The sequence below is a fragment of the Macaca thibetana genome, chromosome 7, assembly GCF_024542745.1.
Source record: "Macaca thibetana thibetana isolate TM-01 chromosome 7, ASM2454274v1, whole genome shotgun sequence".
NCBI classification, from domain to species: domain Eukaryota; kingdom Metazoa; phylum Chordata; class Mammalia; order Primates; family Cercopithecidae; genus Macaca; species Macaca thibetana.
In genome coordinates, this window is record NC_065584.1 from 697,823 (window position 1) to 715,702 (window position 17,880).

At 40.6% G+C, this 17,880-nt stretch overlaps 1 gene segment (V, D, J or C); it reads left to right on the plus strand.

The window, feature by feature from the left end:
- The window catches only part of LOC126958595 (immunoglobulin heavy variable 4-59-like), a 319,776-nt gene that overhangs the window by 84,623 nt on the left and 217,273 nt on the right, over positions 1–17,880 (plus strand).

The following is a 17,880-nucleotide window of genomic DNA, read 5'->3' on the forward strand; positions in this document are numbered from 1 at the left end:
CTTTATCAGATGAGTAGATTGCAAAAATTTTCTCCCATTCTGTAGGTTGCCTGTTCACTCTGATGGTAGTTTCTTTTGCTGTGCAGAAGCTCTTTAGTTTAATTAGATCCCATTTGTCAATTTTGGCTTTTGTTGCCTTTGCTTTTGGTGTTTTACACATGAAGTCCTTGCCCATGCCTATGTCCTGAGTGGTATTGTCTAGGTGTTCTTCTAGGGGTTTTTATGGTTTTAGGTCTAACATTTAAGTCTCTAATCCATATTGAATTAATTTTTTGTATAAGGAGTAATGAAGGCATCCCGTTTTGGCTTTCTACTTATGGTTGCCAGTTTTCCCAGCACCATTTATTAAATAGGGAATCCTTTCCCCATTTCTTGTTTCTGTCAGGTTTGTCAAAGATCAGATGGTTGTAGATGTGTGGTATTATTTCTGAAGACTCTGTTCGGATTCATTGGTCTATATATCTGTTTTGGTACCAGTACCATGCTGTTTTGGTTACTGTAGCCTTGTAGTATAGTTTGAAGTCAGGTAGCGTGATGCCTCCACTGTGTCCCTCACAGTAATACAGGGGCTTTTCCTGAGCTCTCAGGTTAATCATCTTAAAAGAGATTTTCTGATAAGAGCATCTCTGAGGAATGTTAATCTTCTTTGTACTCAAGGAGAGTCTCATTGGGAACTTCCACTTAAATTACTTATGTTATTACCCACACCAATTGCTCCTATGAACACTGCTGGACCAAGCTGATGCTGTTTTCATTGAAAGTGAATCCAGAGGCTTTGCTGAAAGGTCTGAGAATTCTTGGTCTATAGTATTTTTCTGTGTGACTCCACCAGTTAACTTCACAGGGGACTTCTGCACACACAGAGGCAACAGCTGAGCCTGATCCATGGGGAATATGAATATTGAGAGTGATGACAAGAGAAGCTCAGATCAGCACAGACCCCATTGTGTGGACACTGAGGAAGAGCACAGATGTGGGGTGGCTCGTCACAAGGGCCTGCAGGAACAGGGGATGAGCTGCTTTTCATTTGCAGGGGAGGGACCTCATTTCCATGTCTTTCTCCCTGGGGACATGAGTGCACTAGTCATCAGGGCTCATCCCATCTCTGTCTCTGGATTCCAGAGAGGGCAGGGTCAATGGATTCCTGGGACTGGATTTTCAGGTTGATCTGCCCATTACTCTTTTTCTCATATGTGGACCCCGTTAGGGTATCTTTATAGTATTAATGTTTATCAACAGTACAGTAAAAATACATAAATAAACCTTATCCAGAGGAAATGGAATCCTGCCTGTAGGCTGTGTAATTAGAGCTGTAAGCCCCTGTCGTCTACAATAAAGAAAAATCTTCAGAGTTTTTAAAATGACAATTTCTACAAATTGTCAGAGCTGGAGTCCATAATTACCTCTATCCTGAGCTCATTTTACCACACAACTTTTCAGTGTCCGATATATGTGCTTGTCTGAGGAAAATTCAATGTAGGGACATGTTTGCTTATCTGAGGGAAGAGTTCACATGAGGAAAGGTGTGCTTGTCTGAGGGAAGAGTTAACATGAGGATGCGTCTGTTTGTCCAAGGGAAAGGTCCACGTGGGGACAGGTGTGTGTATTGACTGATAGTAAATGCCCATTCAGAGACAGTGTGTGCCTGAACTGAGCTAAAGTTTAAGGGAAATCTTTCTTGGTCAAGGGAAGATGCGAATCATCTGGATTATTTGCTTGTCAGGAGGGACACTTGACTGCACATGAACCTGATTAAAGTCTCATGTGAATGGAAACATACGCAAATGGAGAAAGTTACTTCATTCTTTGTTGCCTGCATCTCATGCAATTCCCTCCCCACACTGTGTGAAGTTATTAGATATTTTGCTTTTATACTCTCTGCATTTTACCCTCGGGTTCATGATGTGCTAAATAATTCTGTAAGTTGTATATATTTCGATTCACACTTTACATCATAAAATTGCGAGACTTAACAAATTGTGTCATGTGTTCACTACCACAGATCATAAAAACGTTTCACTGTTTGTAAAAACTGCCTGTTTCTCATAATGCATAACCTCTCTCTAAATTTCTAGAAAACCTTCACATATTTATATGATCTACAGTTTTGTCTTTTACAAAATGTCAAATAAAATGTGCACAGCATATTTGAAATAACCTCACTGAAGAAAGTGGCACATAAAATTTCTCACCTAGATAACTTTGGAAATTAAGGTGCTTTGTAAATCAAAGTATAAAGAAACTGCACTTAAACACTGTATTCTAGTTTATAAACATGCTTGAAACAGGGGGACAAGTTAACAATTCTAATACCACTGTGCAGATATCCTGAACTTGTACAACTCATTAAATGAATGGCATATGGTGGGAGGGGGTTTCTCACTTTGCAGTTGATGGTTATGCACAGGAAAGGAAGGAGGGCTAGAAACATTCATGTGGCATCATAGTAGATTGTAGATTCCAGTGTTTTCTAAAGTTTGGTATAATAAAGGTACAGAAGATAAGGCACAGAAATAGTTCAGATGTGCTTGTACACATGGGTTAATATACACTGCATATTTTCCAGGGCTGTTAGCTTAGAGATCCTAGAAACACTGACACCACATTAACAACACACACCCAATATCACAATTTTGTATTTTAATGTAATTCTTTAATATGAGGAACCAGAAATCCTTGGAGAAATAACTGATTCTATGTATAGAGAAGATAGTAAAGAAAATGAGCTTGGAATTTCTGGTGGGACCAGGACAAAGGAACATGTTCAAAAACAAAAGGATGGGGTGTGCTGTGAGGAAACAGAATCCAAACTAAATGAGCTCACAGGACCTAAAAAAGCTGTGGTGATTTGAGCAATAAAATGAATAATGTAACATCAAATTTTCTCCATAGTGAAAAATAAATGTTAATGAACCAACACTATTATTACCAGATAATTAAACTTTTAAAAAGTTGAAAGAAAGACATTTTTCATGCAGAAGAATTTCAAACATCTTCAGTTAATAATCCTCCCATAAAGTAGGTGAAATTTAAAGAATTATGCTGTGATTGTGGCCAGAGATTAGAGACACAACTTTTTCTGTTAGAGTTGAATTTGTAGGGCGGAGCAAGGTGGCCGAATAGGAACAGCTCCAGTCTCCAACTCCCAGCGCGAGCGACACAGAAGACCGGTGATTTCTGCATTTTCAGCTGAGGTACTGGGTTCATCTCACTGGGGAGTGCCGGACAATCGGTGCTGGTCAGCTGCTGCAGCCCGACCAGCGAGAGCTGAAGCAGGGCAAGGGATCGCCTCACCTGGGAAGCGCAAGGGGGAAGGGAATCCCTTTTCCTAGCCAGGGGAACTGAGACACACAACACCTGGAAAATCGGGTAACTCCCACCCCAATACTGCGCTTTAACCAAACAGGCACACCAGGAGATTATATCCCAAACCTGGCCGGGAGGGTCCCACGCCCACGGAACCTCCCTCATTGCTAGCACAGCAGTCTGCGATCTCCCGGCAAGGCAGCAGCGAGGCTGGGGGAGGGGCGCCCCCATTGCTGAGGCTTAAGTAGGTAAACAAAGCTGCTGGGAAGCTCCAACTGGGTGGAGCTCACAGCAGCTCAAGGAAACCTGCCTGTCTCTGTAGACTCCACCTCTGGGGACAGGGCACAGTAAACAACAACGAAAGCAGCAGAAACCTCTGCAGACGCAAACGACTCTGTCTGACAGCTTTGAAGAGAGCAGTGGATCTCCCAACACAGAGGTTGAGATCTGAGAAGGGACAGACTGCCTGCTCAAGTGGGTCCCTGACCCCTGAGTAGCCTAACTGGGAGACATCCCCCACTAGGGGCAGGCTGACACCCCACACCTCACAGGGTGGAGTACACCCCTGAGAGGAAGCCTCCAAAGCAAGAATCAGACAGGTACACTCACTGTTCAGCAATATTCTATCTTCTGCAGCCTCTGCTGCTGACACCCAGGCAAACAGGGTCTGGAGTGGACATCAAGCAATCTCCAACAGACCTACAGCTGAGGGCCCTGACTGTTAGAAGGAAAACTATCAAACAGGAAGGACACCTACACCAAAACCCCATCAGTACATCACCATCATAATCAAAGACCAGAGGCAGATAAAACCACAAAGATGGGGAAAAAGCAGGACAGAAAAGGTGGAAATTCAAAAAATAAGAGCGCATCTCCCCCGGCAAAGGAGCGCAGCTCATCGCCAGCAACGGATCAAAGCTTGATGGAGAATGACTTTGACGAGATGAGAGAAGAAGGCTTCAGTCTATCAAACTTCTCAGAGCTAAAGGAGGAATTACGTACCCAGCGCAAAGAAACTAAAAATCTTGAAAAAAAAGTGGAAGAATTGATGGCTAGAGTAATTAATGCAGAGAAGGTCATAAACGAAATGAAAGAGATGAAAACCATGACACGAGAAATACGTGACAAATGCACAAGCTTCAGTAACCGACTCGATCAACTGGAAGAAAGAGTATCAGCGATTGAGGATCAAATGAATGAAATGAAGCGAGAAGAGAAACCAAAAGAAAAAAGAAGAAAAAGAAATGGACAAAGCCTGCAAGAAGTATGGGATTATGTAAAAAGACCAAATCTACGTCTGATTGGGGTGCCTGAAAGTGAGGCGGAAAATGGAACCAAGTTGGAAAACACTCTTCAGGATATCATCCAGGAGAACTTCCCCAACCTAGTAAGGCAGGCCAACATTCAAATCCAGGAAATACAGAGAACGCCACAAAGATACTCCTCGAGAAGAGCAACTCCAAGACACATCATTGCCAGATTCACCAAAGTTGAAATGAAGGAAAAAATCTTAAGGGCAGCCAGAGAGAAAGGTCGGGTTACCCACAAAGGGAAGCCCATCAGACTAACAGCAGATCTCTCGGCAGAAACTCTCCAAGCCAGAAGAGAGTGGGGGCCAATATTCAACATTCTTAAAGAAAAGAATTTTAAACCCAGAATTTCATATCCAGCCAAACTAAGTTTCATAAGTGAAGGAGAAATAAAATCCTTTACAGATAAGCAAATGCTTAGAGATTTTGTCACCACTAGGCCTGCCTTACAAGAGACCCTGAAGGAAGCACTAAACATGGAAAGGAACAACCGGTACCAGCCATTACAAAAACATGCCAAAACGTAAAGACCATTTAGGCTAGGAAGAAACTGCATCAACTAACGAGCAAAATAACCAGTTAATATCATAATGGCAGGATCAAGTTCACACATAACAATCTTAACCTTAAATGTAAATGGACTAAATGCTCCAATTAAAAGACACAGACTGGCAAACTGGATAAAGAGTCAAGACCCATCAGTCTGCTGTATTCAGGAGACCCATCTCACACGCAGAGACATACATAGGCTCAAAATAAAGGGATGGAGGAAGATTTACCAAGCAAATGGAGAACAAAAAAAAGCAGGGGTTGCAATACTAGTCTCTGATAAAACAGACTTTAAACCATCAAAGATCAACAGAGACAAAGAAGGCCATTACATAATGGTAAAAGGATCAATTCAACAGGAAGAGCTAACTATCCTAAATATATATGCGCCCAATACAGGAGCACCCAGATTCATAAAGCAAGTCCTTAGAGACTTACAAAGAGACTTAGACTCCCATACAATAATAATGGGAGACTTCAACACGCCACTGTCAACATTAGACAGATCAATGAGACAGAAAGTTAACAAGGATATCCAGGAATTGAACTCATCTCTGCAGCAAGCAGACCTAATAGACATCTATAGAACTCTCCACCCCAAATCAACAGAATATACATTCTTCTCAGCACCACATCGCACTTACTCCAAAATTGACCACATAATTGGAAGTAAAGCACTCCTCAGCAAATGTACAAAAACAGAAATTATAACAAACTGTCTCTCAGACCACAGTGCAATCAAACTAGAACTCAGGACTAAGAAACTCAATCAAAACCGCTCAACTACATGGAAACTGAACAACCTGTTCCTGAATGACTACTGGGTACATAACGAAATGAAGGCAGAAATAAAGATGTTCTTTGAAACCAATGAGAACAAAGATACAACATACCAGAATCTCTGGGACACATTTAAAGCAGTGTGTAGAGGGAAATTTATAGCACTAAATGCCCACAAGGGAAAGCAGGAAAGATCTAAACTTGACACTCTAACATCACAATTAAAAGAACTAGAGAAGCAAGAGCAAACACATTCAAAAGCTAGCAGAAAGCAAGAAATAACTAAGATCAGAGCAGAACTGAAGGAGATAGAGACACAAAAAACCCTCCAAAAAATCAATGAATCCAGGAGTTGGTTTTTTTAAAAGATCAACAAAATTGACAGACCGCTATCAAGACTAATAAAGAAGAAAAGAGAGAAGAATCAAATAGATGCAATAAAAAATGATAAAGGGGATATCACCACCGACCCCACAGAAATACAAACTACCATCAGAGAATACTATAAACACCTCTATGCAAATAAACTAGAAAATCTAGAAGAAATGGATAATTTCCTGGACACTTACACTCTTCCAAGACTAAACCAGGAAGAAGTTGAATCCCTGAATAGACCAATAGCAGGCTTTGAAATTGAGGCAATAATTAATAGCCTACCAACGAAAAAAAGTCCAGGACCAGATGGATTCACAGCTGAATTCTACCAGAGGTACAAGGAGGAGCTGGTACCATTCCTTCTGAAACTATTCCAATCAATAGAAAAAGAGGGAATCCTCCCTAACTCATTTTATGAGGCCAACATCATCCTGATACCAACGCCTGGCAGAGACACAACAAAAAAAGAGAATTTTAGATCAATATCCCTGATGAACATCGATGCAAAAATCCTCAATAAAATACTGGCAAACCGGATTCAGCAGCACATCAAAAAGCTTATCCACCATGATCAAGTGGGCTTCATCCCTGGGATGCAAGGCTGGTTCAACATTTGCAAATCAATAAACATAATCCAGCATATAAACAAAACCAAAGACAAGAACCACATGATTATCTCAATAGATGCAGAAAAGGCTTTTGACAAAATTCAACAGCCCTTCATGCTAAAAACGCTCAATAAATTCGGTATTGATGGAACATACCTCAAAATAATGAGAGCTATTTATGACAAACCCACAGCCAATATCATACTGAATGGGCAAAAACTGGAAAAATTCCCTTTGAAAACTGGCACAAGGCAGGGATGCCCTCTCTCACCACTCCTATTCAACATAGTGTTGGAAGTTCTGGCTAGGGCAATCAGGCAAGAGAAAGAAATCAAGGGTATTCAGTTAGGAAAAGAAGAAGTCAAATTGTCCCTGTTTGCAGATGACATGATTGTATATTTAGAAAACCCCATAGTTTCAGCCCAAAATCTCCTTAAGCTGACAAACTTCAGCAAAGTCTCAGGATACAAAATTAATGTGCAAAAATCACAAGCATTCGTATACACCAGTAACAGACAAACAGAGAGCCAAATCATGAATGAACTTCCATTCGCAATTGCTTCAAAGAGAATAAAATACCTAGGAATCCAACTTACAAGGGATGTAAAGGACCTCTTCAAGGCGAACTACAAACCACTGCTCAGTGAAATAAAAGAGGACACAAACAAATGGAAGAACATACCATGCTCATGGATAGGAAGAATCAATATCGTGAAACAGGCCATACTGCCCAAGGTTATTTATACATTCAATGCCATCCCCATCAAGCTACCAATGAGTTTCTTCACAGAATTGGAAAAAGCTGCTTTAAAGTTCATATGGAACCAAAAAAGAGCCTGCATCTCCAAGACAATCCTAAGTCAAAAGAACAAAGCTGGAGGCATCACGCTACCTGACTTGAAACTATACTAAAAGGCTACAGTAACCAAAACAGCATGGTACTGGTACCAAAACAGAGATATAGACCAATGCAACAGAACAGAGTCCTCAGAAATAATACCACACATCTACAGCCATCTGATCTTTGACAAACCTGAGAGAAGCAAGAAATGGGGAAAGGATTCCTATTTAATAAATAGTGCTGGGAAAATTGGCTAGCCATAAGTAGAAAGCTGAAACTGGATCTTTTCCTTACTCCTTATACGAAAATTAATTCAAGATGGATTAGAGACTTAAATGTTAGACCTAATACCATAAAAACCCTAGAGGAAAACCTAGGTAGTACCATTCAGGACATAGGCATGGGTAAAGACTTCATGTCTAAAACACCAAAAGCAACGGCAGCAAAAGCCAAAATTGACAAATGGGATCTCATTAAACTAAAGAGCTTCTGCACAGCAAAAGAAACTACCATCAGAGTGAACAGGCAACCTACAGAATGGGAGAAAATTTTTGCAATCTACTCATCTGACAAAGGGCTAATATCCAGAACCTAGAAAGAACTCAAACAAATTTATGAGAAGAAAACAAACAACCCCATCAAAAAGTGGGCAAAGGATATGAACAGACATTTCTCAAAAGAAGACATTCATACAGCCAACAGACACATGAAAAAATGCTCATCATCACTGGCCATCAGAGAAATGCAAATCAAAACCACAATGAGATACCATCTCACACCAGTTAGAATGGCAATCATTAAAAAGTCAGGAAACAACAGGTGCTGGAGAGGATGTGGAGAAATAGGAACACTTTTACACTGTTGGTGGGATTGTAAACTAGTTCAACCATTATGGAAAACAGTATGGCGATTCCTCAAGGATCTAGAACTAGATGTACCATATGACCCAGCGATCCCATTACTGCGTATATACCCAAAGGATTATAAATCATGCTGCTATAAAGACACATGCACACGTATGTTTATTGCGGCACTATTCACAATAGCAAAGACTTGGAATCAACCCAAATGTCCATCAGTGACAGACTGGATTAAGAAAATGTGGCACATATACACCATGGAATACTATGCAGCCATCAAAAAGGATGAGTTTGTGTCCTTCGTAGGGACATGGATGCAGCTGGAAACCATCATTCTTAGCAAACTATCACAAGAACAGAAAACCAAATACCGCATGTCCTCACTCATAGGTGGGAACTGAACAATGAGATCACTTGGACTTGAGAAGGGGAACATCACACACCGGGGCCTATCATGGGGAGGGGGCAGAGGGGGGAGGGGGGAGGGATGTCATTGGGAGTTATACCTGATGTAAATGACGAGTTGATGGGTGCTGACGAGTTGATGGGTGCAGCACAGCAACATGGCACAAGTATACATATGTAACAAACCTGCACGTTATGCACATGTATCCTAGAACTTAAAGTATAATAATAATAAAAAATAAATTAAAAAAAAAGAGTTGAATTTGTAATTAGTTTTAGAATAATACCAGAAGTATAATCTATGGAAAAATAAAATTATTTTATCCAAGTTTATACACACATGCACACACACACCTAAGTGTGTATATACATATATATATGTGTGTATATGAACATTTTTCTGATAAACATGACACTGATAAAGCAGTGAAAAGACAACTAAAGACTTGGAGAATACACTTCCAAATCACATATTTGTTAAATGGCTTTATGTTAACTTGGTAAATGAATTTTATATTGGGTATGTAAGGAAACCTACAACGGATAAAAAGAAAACAGTTAAATTAAAAATGAGTAGAATATCAAAATTGACACTTCATCATAATTATATAAAAATAATAAAATATAAAATTTTAATTAGAGATGTGCATTTAAACAACAATGGGATACCACTAATAATCTAGTAGAATGGTTAAAATACACAATATTCATAGTGCCAAATGGCAATAAGAATGAGGAAGAACTGAGATCTATCATACATTGCTGGCATGAGCCCCAAATCATAACTGCACACTACGGAAAACATTAAAACATTTTGATATTTCATATAATGGAGGTAAACGGAGGTAAACAGAGAGATAAAAATGCAGCTGTGTTCCAAAATATTTACAACACGGATTCAAAAACTCATGCTCACACTAGTATCTTCAGAGCAATTCCTATATCAGTTCTATTAATTTTATTGTTTTCTACTCCTTGAATTTCGCTTACAGAGTAAAGATTTTACGGAAAATTTCTCAAATAATTAGAGTGCATACACATTTCTCTTGTTCCTTTTCTTCAATGACTTAACCTCACTTTCCAAGAAAGTCTGCAATCAAATAATCCCTGTCATCTTCTCATGCTCAGCACAACTGCCCCCTCCCTCAGGCCCTCAGACTCTCTCAGGCTGTGGGTTTCCACACTTTGTGTCGTGCAGAGCAATACACGGCCGTGTCCTCAGATCTCAGGCTGCTCAGTTCCGTGTACGCTGTGCTCTTGGACGTGTCCCTGGTCACAGTGAGTCTGCCCTTAAACTTCTGCGTGTAGACTCTGTTACCATTGCTAGGGTTGTTCCATCCCATCCACTTAAGCCCTTGTTCAGGGGTCTGTCGCACACAGTGTGTACTGTAGCTTGTGATGATGAACCCAGAAAAATTACAGGAGACTTTCACTGAGGCCCAGGCTTCCTCACCTCAGCCCCAGACTGCATCAGCTGCACCTGGGACTGGGCACCTGTGGAGAGGACACAGAAGAGTGGATAAAATTCCTTTTGAGTGAAAAGAGTTCCCCTCTCATCTCAGGGAATAGGTGTTCCTTTACCTATTGTTGCTGCCACCAAAAAAACGATCTTCCCTACCCAGTACATGGTGAGAATCTGAGATCTCAAGGGTTTCTCTAGAGGAGGGATTGGTTGTTGGATGATGCTCTCAGGGCACAGACATCCAGTGGATATCAGGTTACTTACTTCAGTGGATCTCAGTGTATTTGCATATTCATGAGGCAGAACATTTTGTAGCTCAAAGCCTGATCCATGATAAGAAAGGGAAGGTAAATGACACATTGGCCTTATGAGAGTGAGATGCAGATGGTCTGAGCCCTAATCCTGTTTGATGAAATGCATGTCCTGCTCCATTTATGAATGTTTGTGGACAGAGGTCCTTTCACTGAAGAATAAGCCCCCTCAGGGCACGCTCCTCATCGTGAACTTTCATTTTATAAGCGTAGAGACCGCCTGGAAGATTTCTGGAACCATCCCTCTCCATGACACTGAGAAGAGGCCTTGGCCCTATTCTGGACCTGTCAAGCACCAGCTCAGCTCACTGGTGATCTGAGACAGTGACTGCTGATCTCCCATATGAGTGTCCAGCAGGTCCCTCTGAGATCCGCTGGGTACTCCTGATCCAGTGTCTCTAGCACCTGCCCCGTGTCTGATTCCCCAGCAACTTCAATGGAAGCACTCTTGGTTTAGAGATTTGCCCTGTGATGTGTAATTAGAGCTGATTTTCTCATCTCAGGAACAATAGGAATCAGAAGTTGAAACAGTAGTTTGGAGTTCTTTATGAACTCACTGCTCCCAATATAATTGTCAAGGAATTTGTGTTTTTAATAATTTTGGGTTAATTTTGAACTCCATTTATTAGTATTTTATGAAGTATTTACATACTTTCAGTTCATATCCATAGATCCTCATTTTTACATATTGATTTCTGACTCGCTTGGTAAGTGCCCCTGCCACACTCCAAGATCCACCACTGCCCTGTCACTCACACAATGTAGGCAACATTACTTAACACTGAAATCTGAATTTCTTATTCATAGAAATATAGTGGCTACCACAATTCTGTATCCATTGAATTAGGAAAACTATCCCTATTCTTCATATTCTCACTATTAAGATATTAATAATCCCAGAAGCCCACTTTAAAAATAGTTCTCATTGCCTTAAATTGTATGAATGGTTCAGATATCAGCAACTTGTTGAACTTGTATTTTAGCTTTTTTTTCTGACAAAGGAAGATTCAGTCCTTCAGAGGAAACCTTCTCAGCAGCCTCCTGTGCACCTGCTCCAGGGCTGGAACCTGTGTTGTGTGGCTCCTGAGTGACTCTCCAGCCCAGCCCTTGCCTTGCAAGGAGGTTCCTGTTGGGGCTCACAAACATTTACCCCCAGCTTCTCTAGCCCGACGTGAAATGGCTTTGTTCTGGTTTAGAATACTGTTTCAGTGACACCATATGCTGCTGACACCATTTCTTGAAACAAGTGATTAGCCTTACTAAACCTGTTGAACTCTGCAGGGGGAACCAAAGCAAGGATTATATGATGAAGGAGGAAGCTCCTTCTCTGAAGCTCTGGATTCACTTCATTAGTGGATCCAAAATGAATACAGAAACTTACAGGAGTTTGGGGAGTGACGTGTTTCTTCAATGGGCTCCTGCAGTTGAATGTTGCACCTGAGAATACCAGCAGGTCCAGATACACTCAGATGACACCCCACTCCATATCCACTATTCCAATAACACACATTTTCCCTTCTTCCTATGTTGTAGCTTATAGGAAGTGCCACCTACACTGACACTAGGCCCATGTATCTGACTTTTTCCCCTAGAGATCTAAAGCAAACAGGATACAAGGGGAAACTTGGGAAGAACATGCGGGTTGTTCTTTTCATTTTCTCAGCTAGGAATCCAGCAAAGCATCATGATTATAGAAGCTGAGGTCAGTCAGGGAGTTTTCAAGACCTTGGTCTTAAAAATGGTGATATCAGAGGCTTCGGATTCCTCTATTGTCTTGTCTCAGTCTCTGCCATTTTCCATTAGTTTCCCTACGTTCTCCTCAGATAGAGTCTGTGCATTGCCACACTTGCATCTTTAATCCAGAGCCATCATCCTGGTTAGAATGGATTGTGCAGTGCGGGGAAGCACTGCCTGTTCTGACCATGGAAACCTAGAGATGCGATCGGCATCCTCTTCTGGGCTGTGACCTTGACCAGGCGTCACCCGGGGGAAAAGCTCATTTTTGGCAGTTAATCCCTTATGTGGTTTCAGCGTCCCTGGACTATTTACTTACTTCTTACCCCTACTGGCTAACTTTGCTCATTTGTATAATAATGGAAGGATGGAAGAAAAATCTGGAAGGGAAGATTTGTCTTCGTTCACATAAGATAAGGTTCTGGAAAAGTCCTTCCCTGTAGAAGCTCCTGAAGCAGGCTCCTGGTATGTTTCTCAGTAATTAATAATCTGCAATTCTGATCCACAGGAAATGCATTTGGATTTTACTTTTTAGAATCCTGAGGTTTCTGGAGAGAAAGTAGAGAAACTTTAGAAGTGAAAGACCCTCTGGAACTGTTGCATTTACCACGTTCATATCTGTCTTTCAGATGTCTATAGTGCTTGTCATGTAGTGCCCTCATATCTTGCGGCTTCTGCAACCTCTGCTCCAGTTAAGCAAGTGCCAACTGCCATTTTAGGCATGTCCGTCTATCCAGTTTTTGGAGTGGGTAAGATTTCTTGCCACTTCAGTTATTTAAGAGATTCCAAAAAGTGTTGATATTCAGATTATGCAGATTTCTTTTGACATAAAAATGAGGTTGATGAATTTTATAATCTACATTATGGAGGGTAAACCAAAAGCACAATCAAGCGTCACCTCAGATGTGTTACTGGAGGCAGAATTCTGATCTCATTACATATAAGCGGTACCTGGTCTGACGTACATGAACAGGCAAGGAAACAGAAAAAGGACATGGCACAACGGTTATGAAAAAGTCTCAGCAATTTTAATTTTCTTCTGAGGAAGCTGAAATTGTGCAAGTAAAACAGTGTGACTGGTCATGTCTCAGGTGAAGTTGTGTTCTGGAAGGTATCTCCAGTCCTGGGCTGGATCCAGTAGGTGCACTCAGGCCCCAAATCCTAAAGCAGGGACTTGTATTCCTTAAACAGATGATATTCCAATGAAAAAACTGTTCTCTGGTGTGCTACAGAGCAGGGAGGAGGAGACGGAGGTGTCCTTGACTTCCCAGCATTGCTGAAACTTGACCAAGGCCACCTCCTCATAGGTGGAGGAGAAATCCACCTATGAGTACATCACATCGGCTCTGTCTTCAGGAATCTTGGGCTGTGGGGGAGGTGAAGGAATGTGATTTATTCCTTTCTGCTAACGCAGTGTGCCTCAGAGAGAATGAATTGAAAATTTAATAAATACACTTTTTGCCATAGTAAGGGAGAGAATATGAATAATTCATGGCAATGCAAGTGGTCACTTCAGAGCTGGCAGAAGGAGCAAGTGCACAACTGAGAGAAGGAAGCGCCCTGCCCCAGGAAGCAGGTGCGCTAAGATCATCCCCTGAGAACTGCCCTCCAGATGCCACGTGTCAGTGGAACCTGGGCTCGTGTCTGGGATCTTCTGCGTAGTGTGGAGAGCAGAGCACAGCTCCATTCCTCCTCACTGTGTGACCTAGGATGTGACCTCTTCCTCTGAGCTTCATTCTAACTAGGTGTTAAAATCAAATAACAGCAGTAACTTTACCTGTAAACTTTCTGGTAAGAGCCAGTGATGAGCAGAATTCTTATCACTGTTGTTGCCCGATCCCTTAAATATCATAAAAATACCTGTGTGACCCCTCGTTTCAGACCTCAGATGACCACCTCGCAGAGAGCACACCTGCTTTGTTTCTGTCACAAACGTGGTATTAGAACTGGAAACTATGTGTATTTTGTTATAGAATTTATATCTTAGTTATGTTACATTGGATGAAGTTAGAATTAGTAAGCGACAGTTAGAATTTTAGGTGGTGGGATGTCTATGCACACTATCGATGGTGTGTCTTCATTTCTCCTTGCTTATTATAGATAATGAGAGAGGAGAGAGAAAAATTAAAGAGGAAACTATTGATCAATAGTCAAGTGTTTGATACACAAAGGAAATTTTCACATCTTCTGGAAACCCCATTAAATTAAATAAATTAAAGAACTTTAAGACACTTTTCCACATTCTGGATGCATGTCTAATACAGATTTAGATTTAAATGCACAGAGAAAAAACAGAAAATAGAAATTCAGCAATAGATCAGTTTGCCAAATAGGCAGATTTAAACTAGTTTGTAATTTTACCTAAATACTCAAAGAACAAATCCCAGATTCAAGTAAGAAATGATAAAATTTCAATGTTTAGTGACTGGTTGACAGAAGCTTGAACTAACATTATTTTGATGAATCATACATCAATAATGAAACTTTGTCCAGTGGTCCAAATTTTCAAGGGGCTGCTTGAGTAAATAGTTTCTACCTCCCCTACCTGTGATTTCTGGCAGAATCTATCATCCTCTAAAACCCAGGGACCATTAAGAACAGAGACAGAAGTTTGAATACTACGAAGTTTTGAGAGACCCAATTTACTGCCTGGACTGATTGGTGAGGATGATCTCTATAAGCCTCGTCTTTGAAGAGTGTATGGTGGCTTTTGTTATAATGAACAGGTAGCAATAAAGACAGTCAAGGAAAATGAAGGAGGAGGGGAACATGGTCCAAACAGAAGAACAACATAAAGATCTAGAAACTGATATCAATGAAAAGGAAGCATATGGATTACCTGGAAGAAAATTTAAAGTAAATGTTAGAAATATTTTCAATGAGCTAGTGGCATCACGCAAGAACAATATGAGAATTTTAATAGAGATAAAACATTTAAAAGATGACTAAACAAAACTATTGATGCTGAAGAATACAATAAGTCAGACAAAATTTTTAAAAGGATTTTGGACCAGACTAGATCAAGTAAGAGAAGAAACAGTAAACTCAAAGAAAGATCATTTGAAATAGTAGAGACAGAGAAGAAAAACTTAAATGAAAGAAATAAAAAAGAGTTAAAGACTTATGAGTCAGGAAGCACAGTGAAAATGAAATTATGCATTGAGGAGTTATGCAAAGATAAGACAAAAGGGGTAGTGAAGGAAGAGGGTGAGAGAGAGACCGAGAGAGACAGAGAGAGAGGCAGGGTGAGAGAGGCAGAAAGGATTTTTAAAGAAGTAATAGCATGGAAACTTTCTAAATCTGGAGAAGCAAATATTCATCTACATCTATGAAGCTCTATACATTTTAAATAAGGTAAACCAAATGAGAAAAATCAGAGATAGTTTGAAACCACATCGCCAAAGGAAAGGTTTTTGAAAACAGAAAGAAAAAGCAGATTTGGCAGATTTCTCAGCAGAAGATTTTCAGGTCAGAATGGAGAGGAATTGCATTCGATGATGTATGGTTTAGTGATAGAGATTATATCTGAGAAATGTATTTCTAGTCAATGTCATCATTGTGCAAGTATCACAGGGAGAACTTACACAAACCTGCAAGGAATATCCTACTACACATAGGCTATGTGGAATAGCACAATGTTTCCAGACAACTAACCTGTACAGCATGTTACTGCACTGAACACTGCAGGGAACGGAAAGGCCGTGGTAAGTATCTCTCTATCTAAACACATCTAAATATGGAACATCCTTAGTGAAAATACGGTATTACAATGTTATGTGGCCACAAACATATATGTGGTCTATTAATAGTTGATTGAAACATTGTTAGGTGGCCCATGACTGTATTCAAATTGCTGGGGGAAAAAGAATGAAAAACAAACAAAACTCTGCCAACCAAGAAACTTTACCATGTAAATCTTTTCATAAAATAAAGGATAGATAAGACCTCCCCCAGAGAAGCAAAAACTAAAGGAGTTCTTCACCGCTGGGCCTGTGATAAAGAGTCTCAACTAAGTCTGCAGAATAATGACATAGCTGCGACAGCTCCATTCTGGCCTCTGCCGTGTGACAGTTTTGTGGGAATTTTCTTTCTGGTCTCTCATGACTTTTTTCTCTCAACTTCTAACTCCATTCTCCTTTTAATTCTCAGTTTGTTGAAAAGATTCATATTTAGCTAAGAACACTAAAAATTTTGGAAAAAAATTTCATCTTAAACCCAACAAATTTAATTAACTGTCCTCAGGGATGCCCAGATGGCATCTTGTTTTCCTTGTTTTTTCTTGTTTTCCTATGGGATATGGCCCTTGTTTCTACTTCAGTCCAGTCCTTAATTCCATATGCATGAGGCTTCCAACCATCACACACCCAGGACCATCTTGGAGGAAGGGACCCTACCATGTGCCTCATCAGCCTTCAGGTGCACAGTGGCCATTCCTTCAGCTGTTGTATGTGCTTTAGGGCTTTCCATTTAAAAGTGTATTTCACTATCCCCCCAAATAAAGTTCCTGGACCTAAAAAAGTGATGTGTTGGGGGCATTGACAGCCAAATTTCATTGAAAGCCTCTTCTGCCCTTGGTAATTGAGGAAGACTGGGAAGAAGGGAACAAAACTCAGACCTCATGTAACTCCTCATTTAGCAATAGATTCAGTGCAAATTTAGAAAGTTATAGACATAGAGTGATGTTGGTGTGGTTTTCTGTGGCATACTAAGGAGACAGCAGAAGATGGTCAGTGGTCAGTCTCCATCCAGCTGGTACCCATTGTCCATTAGTTAGGTCTTCAGAAAAGATAAAAGACAACTTCTGTGACAAAGCCCCAGGGGCTTCATTAAAACACTTTGCCCAGAAATTGGTCAACAGGGACATGACAAGTTTTTATATCACAGCTACTATTTTTTGTCTACTTTATGTAGAAATCTGAGAGATGTGCCCAGGGGCTGATTCTCCATCCAGCGGACAGCGCTAACAGTGTTATGAGTTATGTGGTATTAGTCTGTCTGGGTCTTCCTAAGAAGACAACACAGAGTGGGTGGCTTAAACAACAAATATTGATTTTCTTACAATTCTGAGGTGTGAATGTTGAAGATCAAGGTGCTGGCAGGGTTGGTTCTTGGTGTGGCTTCTTCCTGGCATGCACTGGGGCACCTTCTAATACACTGCGTCTCCACATGGCCTCTTCTCTGCGTGCACGTGAAAAGTGAGAGGTCTCTGGTGTTTCTTCCTCTTCTTATAAAGACAGCACGTCTATTGCATTAGGTCTCACACTTCTGACCACATTTAACCTTAATTGTATCATTAAAATTCCAATATAGATACATTGAATTTAAGGTTTCAGCAAATG